The 7,085-nt window shown below is 47.2% G+C and overlaps 1 protein-coding gene across 10 annotated transcripts in view; it reads right to left on the reverse strand.

The window, feature by feature from the left end:
• ARHGAP12 (Rho GTPase activating protein 12) overlaps positions 1-6,330 on the reverse strand; it is a 175,089-nt gene extending 168,759 nt beyond the window's left edge. For 9 of the 10 annotated variants that reach the window (XM_077491076.1, XM_077491075.1, XM_077491073.1 and 6 more), the window contains exon 1: positions 6,166-6,330. The gene's annotated coding sequence lies outside the window, so the exon portion shown is untranslated. Of the gene's footprint in view, positions 1-5,710; positions 5,731-6,165 lie in introns of those variants that run through there. The other variant, XM_077491068.1, reaches the window with a different exon arrangement.
• Between the last annotated feature and the right edge of the window lie 755 nt (positions 6,331-7,085).

Consider the following 7,085-nt stretch of genomic DNA (forward strand, 5'->3'; position numbering starts at 1 on the left):
CAAATCTCATTAATGCAAATCAGTCTATAATATTACAAAGTAGAAGATAGAATCATTTTAAGCCAACATATACAATGACTTTCAGGAAGTTGGAATCTGCAGAGGAGAGGTTACAGAGACTTGTGGAGCAGGAAGGAGGAAGATGTACATAAAAGGATCACCGACACCCACTATCTTAAAGTGGGGTGCCCCAAAAATTTAAAAAAGTCAGCAGCTACAAATACTGCAGCTGCTAACTTTTAATAATCGGACACTTACCAGTCCCAGGGTCCAGCGATGTGGGGGAATTAAGCCCCTCCTCGTTCCCCTCTCCGCTCGAGGCGCCATCATTGATACTGTGGGCACCCGGCTCTGGCTTCACAGCCGGGCATCCACTGTACATGCGCGAGCGGCGCAGGGCGCCGTGATACGCCGCACAGTAATCTGGGACACGTGACAGGTCCCAGATGACTGTGCGGCGCAAGGGGAAGTGATGTCACCAGCCCGGGCAAGGAAGAAGGCAGACTACGAGGGACCCCCTAGCAACAGGTATTTAGGAGGTGAGTACATTTTTTTTTTCCAATTATTTTTATTTTATTTTTTTTAAAGATTTTTAATCACTTTTTTTATTTTTTGGTGGCAACACCACTTTAAGGCCTCATGTACACGGCTGCTGGTAAATGGATGTTCAGAGGCAGTTGGATGTTTTTTTCAGCTGCCCCTGAACTCATCCAATGGTATCTTTGTTTAATGTCGTTTTTAGGCAGTTGCGTTAAGAAGCTTTTCTTTGAAGAAAAATATAAATAAAAAATTAGACGCCAAACTCCCTGATGTTTCAGACGCTAAAACGCGGTACCAGCATTTAGCCACATTGTCACTTAGAAGCGATTATAAAAAGGTGCCCTTTTTTTTTTTTTTTTTTTTTTTTTAAACATTACAAAACTTAAAAATGATAGCAAACGATGAAAAAATACTAATTAAAAAAAATAAAATAAAAAAAAACACTTGTAATTGCTTGCAATGCTTCATAGACCCCCCTAATGAGCCCCTGAACCAATACACCACTAGCATTGCTGTTAGCCAAAGTAGAATTGGAATTTGACCTATATGTTAGATTTGGACCAGATGACCCCACCACTGAGAGCTTGACCCCCGACTTGATCAAACATAGTTGCATGAAATTTAATATCTGGCTTTTTTTTAATTTGCTCACATATGCTCATTATGGGATCCATAGTAAAAGTACAAAGTACACTGCTGCTCTCTCTGGTCTCATAGAATGGCCGAAATCGTTAAATAACACTTTTTTGGGCTTTGGGAGGGTCTTATAATGTTATCTTAAATAAACACTCCTATTCGCGAATGCGGCAGAACACAGCTAAACACGACTAAACGTGTCATGCAAACGCGGCTAAACGGGCGTTTATAAACGCCGCTTGCAAGCTGTCAAAAATCGTTCAGAAGAGGTTGCCTCAGCATCCGTGTACATTAGGCCTAAAAGGATAAGTTCACCTTTTGTAACATCTTACACCCGTATTCAAGTAACATGTTATAAACGGACCGCCCCACTTCTACCTGATCCCCACTGTGACAGCTAGCGTTCTTCTGCCTTCCCGCAAGCTGTCACAATTTTTATTTTATTTTTTTTAAATGTGGCCGAGGAGGGCTCTTCCCTCCCAGCCACATCACTGATTGTAATTTTCCATGCACAGAGACCTGTCAATGTCCGGCAACTTTTGCAGGTGTTGGCTTGTCGTTTTCAATGAACTACCATGGCACTATGAAGCTCCGCGGCAGTTCATCCATGCTTCCTATCTGATTGTATCTGCTTACCCATACAGGATGCACAGGCAAACAGATACACCTGCAGATCTGCTGGAGACTTGCATTGCACCAGTGATCTGCTCTTATCTATTAAAAAAAAAAAAAAAAAAAATTTATACATCCATTCTTTTTTTTTGTTTTTTTTTAAAGTGAACTTATCATTTAAAGCCCAAATCACTTCTCTATGAGAAAAGAAAAAAACAAACACACATTTCTAAATCCCTGGTTTTCACTTAGCTTTGGCTAAGGTCATGTGATCATCCAGCGCTGAGCCCCTCTCTCGGTTTACGTCATGGAGGCAGATATGGCTGGCCAGTGAAGGGGTCCTCTCTAGATCCAGGAGGACCAACATCAGACTAAGGGGAATGAAGAGGACAGGTTGGCACTGGACTAGCGGTCTCCTTAGGCAGAACAGGTGTCAGTGAAGGACCTGCATGGGGTGGGGACTCAGGTGAGCAGAACCGATTTCACCAGGTAAGGAAAATCTAACACCTGGCAGGATGGCTTAGTAAGGGGATCAGTTAAAGGAATGGGGGGGGGGGGGTAGATTTTGCGAGATTAGAGGATTCCCTTAAATGGGGCTCCACAATCAACTTTTCTGGATGCAAACCTTTTTTAAGAACAGAATCTACAGGAAAAACAGCCGGGTGCTCAGTAATGATTTAGTCCTGGTTCACCGCGGTGCGATGCATCCCTCATCGCACCTGAATCTCACACTGGTTCACACTGACATCTGCAAACCGCAAGGGGTGTCAATGTGAAGTTAATGACACCCCCAGATCAGTTTGCAGTGCGAACTGTCAAATGGTACAGGAATCGGATCAAATAGGTGTAAACACTCATGCGATGTGATTCCAGTGGGGACCAGAAAAAGGGTCCTGCACCATTTTGGTGCAAATGATGCGATTTCAGCCAGTTTGTATGGCTGAATTAGTATCGCACAGACATCGCATGTAATCTGCACAGCAAAGCGGTACAAATCACATGCGATGTCTGTTAGCAATAGTGTGAACCCAGCCTTAGTGTCTTGATTGCGCGTCTCAGTTACTTTATAATAAATAAATAAAACCCCCCACACACACACACACACACACACACACACACACACACACACAATAAGCCTGAATTAGCCCACACATTGAAAAGCTAACACAGATAACTGACAGGCGGTGGCCTTCAACCTTCTCTAAAACACTCATGTTCAGCCCAACCAATGCCAATCACAGGAGGCACCTCTTTGTCACCAACATCCAAGTCTCGTACTCCAGATTAAAGCCCCATACACACAATCAGAAAAATCTGACGAAAAATACCGCTTTCAAAGTGATTGCACAATAATCTGGTTGTTAGTACACAGCTTTCGAGAGCCAATCAGGACAGGTCGTGTGAAATTATCCAATGGGACAAGCACTAGAATTAGACTTGTGTGATAACAGATCATATGAGTTTTGTTTAATCAGTACGGTATTCGTCTGAAAACACTATAAAAATACAATATAACACATCACTTTCAAATTTTTATTCTGTCGTATGAGAATGTAGCTTTAGTGACCTCTTTATTTTCGATATGAAGACTAGCATGCAAAAAAAAATAAAAAAAAAAACACACAGCAACAGACGATCATTTGTGCGTTATTTTCATCGTGTGTACCAGGCTCAACTCTCCATGGAAACATAGGACAGAGCAGCACATGCGTGGATCCGGCACAGAGGATTCTGACAAGTGGCAGTGCAATGAAGTCATCAGTATCTGGCTGGACTAGGGACAGATGAGAAGCCTGGGGCTGGAGGGGTAGATATCCAAGGACAATATTTATCTTATATAGAGGAGGTTTAGAATCTCAGTTTATTCCCATCTTTGTCCCCGTTAGATTCACATTCCCTTTTCTCCTGGTGACCACTGTCAGTGAGGGTAAAAAAAAAAAAAAAAAAAAAAAAACAGAAAAGCAGGAGAGGGGACCTTATGAGGACAGTAGTGAGGAAGTAAAGGTGGCCACACACACACACTCCTGTCAGCTATTGTATTCGGTCAGCTCCTGCGGCTCACTGAATATTTTACTGGCTGCAGCTGCTGTTAAAGCGGAACTCAAGTCCCACTATCAATAACTGCAAGCAGACAGCTCTTTATTTCAGGAGAGACATGCAATGTCTCTTCTACAATAAAAATACACCTATGCACATGGCTACTCACTATCCTCGGAAGCATGTAAACCGTGCTGTGCATGTGCAGCTCAGCTTACGTCACTGGCATGGTCCCCGTGTGCCAGGATGATCAACTCTTGTGCATGTGTAGGAGTGACGTCATCCTTTGTTGGCCAAAGACCGGCGCCCAGCAGAAGATGCCAGCAAGAGATGGGAACCACTGAAGGAAAGCTCTGCTTCAAGTCAAACATTTTCCACCAGGTTTCTGCAATTGTCAGACTGCAGTTTGTGGAGATCAACAGGGGACTGACAGAGCCACCCACAGACCAACATTCAGAGAAGAAGTCCGATCCACATGCAACCATCTGCAGGAAAGGATTTGCTTTATTGTAGACAAGTTTTAAGGACATCCTGTTGTGTCTCGGAGCCAGGAAGTGAAGGAAATATCACCCCAGGGGGACACAGCAAAGTTCTAACCCTCCCCCACTCTAGCCTAAACCTTAAAAACAAAGTCTGGGGTTTATTCATTTAAAGGCTTTTAGGGACAATCCTTGTTTCTAGATTTTTGGATAGTGTGGGGGGGGGGGGGGGGGGGGGGTATACAGTCACTATACAATCACCTTTAAATTTACCAAGACTGAGAATCTACCTAATCTATCCAATCAAGCAGGCCCTCTCTCTCCACAGTTTGTAGATCTAATTGAGATTGCATAATCAGATGTAAAATGTGTGGTGAGCTTTAGACCCTCTGTCAGGTTATTATCAGAAGTCCCCTAAGGGCCCTGTCTGTTGTGCAGGTGACAACTGTCACCAAAACAAAGTCCAGAATGTTACCCTTATCCCCAGAACAAGGAGGTACACCTGTCCTGGTGACAACCAATGGCCACCCCAGTGCAAAACTCTCTTCTGTGCTCTGTAGAGCCAGTTCACCCCACAGCCTTGTGGTGATGTACACTGAAAGCACTACTACTCTTCAGCCCCCCCCCCCCCCACCGCATCACAATGTTCCTGGGCGATAAGTACCTTACGCTGAAAGTTTAAACAAATAAATAAAAAAAGGTAAAACCAATGCAATGTGCCTAACCCTTTTACAACCACCTGACACATATGTGTGTTGACAAAAGGGTGAGCTCTAATGGCCACAATTGCCACAAATGTGTTGCTGGGTGGCCAATGTCTATGTGCTGAGAGCATGCTAACTGCTCACTCCTCCCCCCCCCCCCCCCACGTACGCAGACCGCACTGTCACAGGTCTTGGTCGGTAGCCAGCAGGACAGGCTTCCCCTAAGAGAGAGGTCACATGATCGCTAACCCTTCCCACTGGCAGTTCTTGGTCCAGACTACAGGTCGGTAGCTGGGGGGGACCGGCTCATGATCATGTGACCCCCCTGTGAGATCGCTCACATCGCCCATCCTCCGCAAGTTCTGTAGATTGAAAGATCCCGGAGCAGGGCCCTCCTAACCCAATTGTATCACTGGTGTATATATTGTAAAGCGCTGCGCAAACGTTTTTTTCCATATAAATCCTGTATAACAACAACAACAACAACAACAGATGGTGGGTGAGAAGGGGCTAATAAAGTTCAGCCCACATAAAAAAAAAAAAACAGTGTATACACCGGCAGACAGGTCCAGTGCAGCACTTTGGTGTGGGTGACTCCCTTTGGGAGATTTCCTCTGACTTCCTGTTGCTTCTGGAGGGACAGGAAGTGAGGAGAAATTTCCTTAAAGTTACACAAACCGCAATCATAATATTAATAATAACCTGTCAGGGGAGGATCTCCTTTCCCATCCAGGAGGGAAATACATAAAAGTTAAGGTTGTCCATGTATGATCCCCCTGCAGAGGTGGTGGTGGGGGTGGGTCTCCTCTCCCGGGCTCCGGTGTGTAGGAGAGATCACTGAGACACACACACACACACACACACACACACACACACACACACTGCCCGGAGATCACCCTGACAGGGAGAGGAGCGATCTGTGGGGCAATCAGCAGTGCCCCGGCAGGGGGCGCTGTGGTGGTGACAGGTGTGACAGGGCGGGGCGGGGGACTGTCCAGCACGCAGGAAGTGTGACAGGTATGAGGGGAATGGAGGAGAATGTGTCCGCATTGTCTCTCCTCCTTCCCGGGAACTTCTCCCCCCTCTCACCACCACACAGAGTTCAGCGGCGCCCCCTCCTCCTGCGACCACCCTTCTCTTCTTCCCCGCTCACTTACCGCCTGCTCTGCCAGTGACCCCGGAGGAAGCCGGACTCTTAGAAAGCACCCCGCGGACACAGACTGCGGTCGCCCGCCACACTGACCACTATGAGGAAGTCAACACGCAGCCGCCTCAGACTACAGGCAGCACGCCCCCGGCTGCCGCGTCACCGGCACCGCCACGCCCCCCTGCGGCGCCTCACCGCCCTACAGACCCGCCTTCTCAACAGACGCATCACCGCCTCCGGCTCCGCCCTACAGAGGAGATGTCATCGGCGCTCTGTAGCTGGCTGTGAGCTGTCTGAGTTCCACCAATCACTGCCAGCTACGCCACGTGATGCCTGGCGCTGGGCTGCCTACGTACGCAGTGCTGGGGATTGGTGAAGGCTGGTGAGCGGTGTGGTCGGGGGGGGGCTGGGTGTCTCGTATCCTAGTGATGGTGGGAGAGGTGTGTAGAGACACGCTGACCGGCTACCACCCAGCTCTCATTCCTGGGTTGTCTTCACTCCGGAGGACCACACTACTGCCTGCTCTGACAGCTCGTTACTGGGAGGAAAGGCATGTCCTAATCAGTAGGAGAAGGAATAATGGCCTCATCATTGGTGTCAGTGGGAGGAATGAGGCCCCATTTGTTGGTCTTGTGGGAGGGATGGCATTCCATTGGCATCAGTGGGAGAAATGGGGCCCCATTATTGACTTCAGTGGGAGGAATGAGGCCCTACAGTTAGCCTTAGTGGGAGGAATAACGTTCCATTGGCATCAGTGGTGAGAATGGAGCCTAATCATTTGTGTCAACTGGAGGAATGAGGCCCCTTTTGTTGGCCTTGGTGGGGCGAATGACATTCCATTGACATCGTTGAGAGGAAGAGGCGCGATCATTGGCGTCAATAGGAGGAATGAGACCCTAGTGTTGGCCTTGGTGGGAGGAATGAGGTCTC

The sequence above is a fragment of the Lithobates pipiens genome, unplaced genomic scaffold (genome assembly GCF_037356315.1).
Source record: "Lithobates pipiens isolate NorthernLeopardFrog02 unplaced genomic scaffold, aLitPip1_a1.2 Scaffold_19, whole genome shotgun sequence".
NCBI lineage: Eukaryota > Metazoa > Chordata > Amphibia > Anura > Ranidae > Lithobates > Lithobates pipiens.